Below are 4697 nucleotides of genomic sequence, written 5' to 3'. Positions count from 1 at the left end.
TATTTCAAAATGTAATACTTTATTTTATAATGAATACAAAAATTATGTTTTTGTTATGTTTTATTTAAAATTAATTTCATTTTAGAAAGTGGGATGACATGACTATTGGCGAACCACCCATTATAATAAAAAAAGGGTAACGCGCCATGATAAATACCCCTAGGGTGGTGAGGAAATCTTTCACAATTACAATACAATATATCCTCTAACACGATTTTATAATTAACTGCATAATTGTTCCTTTCAATATCTAATTATGCTAATCTCTTTAGCCTGTTTCACCTGTTCACATAACCTATTTGGCTCCGTACCAATAATTTTGTCTATTCCACGTCTCTCTATTAACTTATACATACCTTTATGAATTTTTAAATTCTTCAGTTTGATTCAAAGATAGTTTTATCTTGTTTCACACTTATATTTTCTTGAAATCTCTGTAAATATTTCAAATATAATGCACCACAACACCAAACACTTTCCTAATTTTATTAAATCTAATACTATATATGAGTGCATTCCTTGAAATGTTCTTTCACGAATTACATCTCGTCATCATTGTGCTATAGTAAATAATATAGTAATTAATGATATAAATAGAATTCAATTAATTTTAAATTGAAAAATTATAATAGCTCTTATTAATAAATTTATTAAATTAATAGATAATATTATTGGTCAAGGCCTGGGTGTTACTAGATGAAATGGATGATTTTTCATTTGTTTTAGTGTTTATTTAAGATAAACAATTTTTTTTTAATTTAATGATTTTAATGATTAGATTCATTAAAGTATAGAAGTCTAAGAATGGAAATTACATACGATTGAATAAATAAAACTGAGATTTCTAGAATAAATAATATATTTTGAATAATGATTATAAATGGAATAATAATTAATCAGGAACTTTCTATTGGCGATCCTAGTAAAGTTAAAAGTAAATATCCTGCTAATATATTAGCTGTTAGTCGAATTGATAATGCTCATGGACGAATAATGTTTCTGATTGTTTCAATTAATACTATAAAATTTATTAATATTAAAGGTGTATTTAGTGGTACTAAATGAATTAATATCTTTTCTGAATTTATAGTTCAACCGTAAAATATATATGTTAATCATATTGATATTGTTAATGATAAATTAATTGATAAGTGACTTGTAGGAGTGAAAGTATATGGTATTAATCCTATTAAATTATAAAGTATAATTATTATTAGTATTCTTAAGAAAATAATTATATTAAATATATATTTGTAACTAATTAGTAATTTAAATTCATTGTAAATTATTATTATAAGTTTAATTCATAATATATTTAAACGAGAGAGAATAAATCAATATATTATTGGTATCATTATTAATGGTAGTAATAAACTAATTCAATTTATTATAAGTATAATATATGTAGATGGGTCGAAAATTGATAATAGGTTTATCATATTCACTTTCATAAATTTTTATTCTTATTTTTTAATATTTTCTTTTTATTTTTATATGGAGAAAAATTAATAAATAAATAATGAAGATTAATGATTATAATGTAAATAATTCTTAATGTGAAAAATAGAAGAATTGATCATAATATTGGTTTTATCTGTGGTATAAAAAAATATTTAAATATTGGCCATTAGAAGTATATCGAATTTATACTATAATATGGTTTAAGAGACCAATTCTTTCATTTCAGACATCTAATGATTAAATTATTATTGTTAAATAAAATATAAATAAAAAATATTAAAAAATTAATAATTTTAAATTGACAATTTAATGTTATATGTTTAACTAATTTTTTATCTTAGGATTTTATAAAGTTATTATTCTAAGTAATCAATTTCCAAAATCATTTATTGATGTTGATTCTACTACGATAGGTATAAATCTATGATTTGTTCCACAAATTTCTGAACATTGGCCAAAAAATAATCCTGGTCGGTATGTAAATAATATTATTTGATTAAGTCGTCCTGGAGTTGCATCTATTTTTATTCCTAAGGATGGAATTGTTCATGAGTGAATTACATCAACAGATGTTGTAATTAAAGGAATTGGGGTTTTAAATGGAATAATAATTCGATTATCTACATCTAATAGTCGAAATAATCTTAAATTTGAATAATCATTGATTATAAAAGAATCATAATTTAAATAAAATTCTGGATATTCATATCTTCAATATCATTGATGACCAATAGCTTTAATTGTAAAATATGAGAATGTCCATATTTCATCAACAAAATAAAGAGTTTTTAATGATGGAAATGCAATAATTATTAATACAATTATTGGAAAAATAGTTCAAATAATTTCAATTAAATTATTTTCTAATAAAAATCGATTTCTAAATTTTCTTAAAATGATATTTATTATTATAAATAATGTTATCGAAATAATTATTGATAATATTATATATAGTAATATTATAAAATACAACTAAATTATCAGCAAAAGGAGAGTTAGGATCTTGAAGTGAAAATATATTTCATGTAGCAATTCTTAATAAATGAAATATATCTTTATATATGAAGCTTAAATTCATCGCACTAATCTGCCATATTAAATTTAATTTTTAATTTATAAATTTTATAAGTTTAAAATTAAATTTTATTTTTTTTATTTTCTTTTTTAAAAATCAAAGGAATTTCATTAAATGAGTGTTCAAATGGGGGATAGTTTTGTAATCATTCGAGTGAATTTTGAAAATATTTAAGTAAAATTAATCGTTTTACTATAAATCTTTCTAATATAATAAAAATAAATATTATTATTCTATTAATTGAAATTAATGATCCTAGTGAAGGTAAAAAATTTCAACAGTAATACGCGTCAGGGTAATCTGAATATCGTCGTGGTATTCCTATTAATCCTAAAAAATGTTGAGGGAAGAATGTTATATTTACTCCAATAAATATAAAATAAAATTGAATTTTAAGAAATTTTTTGTTTAGTGTTAAGCCAGTAATTAAAGGATATCAGTGAAATAATCTTGCAATAATTCTAAATACTGCTCCTATTGAAAGTACATAATGAAAATGTCCTACAACATAGTATGTATCATGAAGTAAAATATGAATAGATGAATTTGATAATATAATTCCTGTTAATCCTCCTATTGTAAACAAAAAAATAAATCCCATAGATCATAAAGTTGTTGGATTTGCGTAAGCTTTTGATCCATGGAATGTTGCTAGTCATCTAAAAACTTTAATGCCAGTGGGAATGGCAGTAATTATAGTTGCTGATGTGAAATAAGCGCGAGTATCTACATCTATTCCAACAGTAAATATGTGATGTGCTCATACAATAAATCCTAGAAAACCAATTCCTAGTATTGCGTATACTATTCCTATGTTTCCAAATGTTGCTTTTTTACCTCTTTCGTTTAAAATAATATGTGAGATTAGTCCAAATCCTGGAAGAATTAGAATATAAACTTTTGGATGTCCAAAGAATCAAAATAAGTGTTGGTATAAAATTGGGTCACCCCCTCCTATAGGGTAAAAAAAGAAGAATTTAAATTTCGATCTGATAAAAGTATTGTAATTGCTCCAGCAAGAACAGGTAGTGATAGTAAAAGTAAAATTGCTGTAATTATAACTGATCATGGGAATAAAGGTATTTGATCATATTGTAGCGAATAATTTATTATATTGAAAATTGTCACTAAAAAATTAATAGCCCCTATGATTGATGATACTCCGGCGATATGAAGGGAAAAAATTGTTAGATCGGTAGATGATGATGGGTGGTATATAAATGATGATAATGGAGGGTAAATTGTTCATCCTGTGACTGATCCTGAATTTAAATAATTTCTTATTAATAATGAAAAAATTGAAGGAGGTAGTAATCAAAATCTTATATTGTTTATTCGTGGAAATGCCATATCTGGAGCTCCAATCATTAAGGGAACTAATCAGTTCCCAAAATCTCCAATTATGAATGGTATAACCATAAAAAAAATTATAACAAAAGCATGAGACGTTACAATTGAATTATAAATCTGATCATTTTTAATTCATGCCCCTGTCTTCTTAATTCTAATCGAATAATAAATCTTATTGATGAACCAATTATTCCTGATCATATAGCGAATATAAAATATAATATGCCAATATTTTTATGATTAGTGGAGTATAATCATTTTTTCATTCACGAAGAAATTAAGATTTATAAAATTAAATTTATATTTTTAATTTTGAAGATTAATAGTTTAAAATTAACTTAAAATCTTTAAATAAAGTATTAGAGTGTTATGTCTGATAAAAGGAATAAATTGTAAATTTATTTATGAAAATAAAATTTTCTAATACTATTAATATAATTTCTATAATTTAAACAAAATATTAAATTGCAAATTTAAAAATAAAATATAATTTTTCAGAAATTAGATTTTAAAGTAAATGTATATGATTCTAAATATAATTACTATAATAGTTATAATTAATAAAATTCACATATCTATATATTTGTATTTTAAGAATATATTTGAGTAATTTTTATTGAATAAATTATTATTAATAAAATTTAAATAATTTCAAATTATTAATAGTCTTGATATTACAATAACGATAGATAGGATAAGATTAAAACCATTAAGTTTAATTACTAAGTTCTCTAACACTAATCATTTTAAAGAAAATACTCCTATTGGTGGAATAAATATATATGTTAGTAATAAATAAGAAAATGTAAGT

The sequence above is a fragment of the Calliopsis andreniformis genome, unplaced genomic scaffold, assembly GCF_051401765.1.
Source record: "Calliopsis andreniformis isolate RMS-2024a unplaced genomic scaffold, iyCalAndr_principal scaffold0374, whole genome shotgun sequence".
NCBI lineage: Eukaryota > Metazoa > Arthropoda > Insecta > Hymenoptera > Andrenidae > Calliopsis > Calliopsis andreniformis.
Note: the sequence above shows the minus strand (reverse complement) of the source record.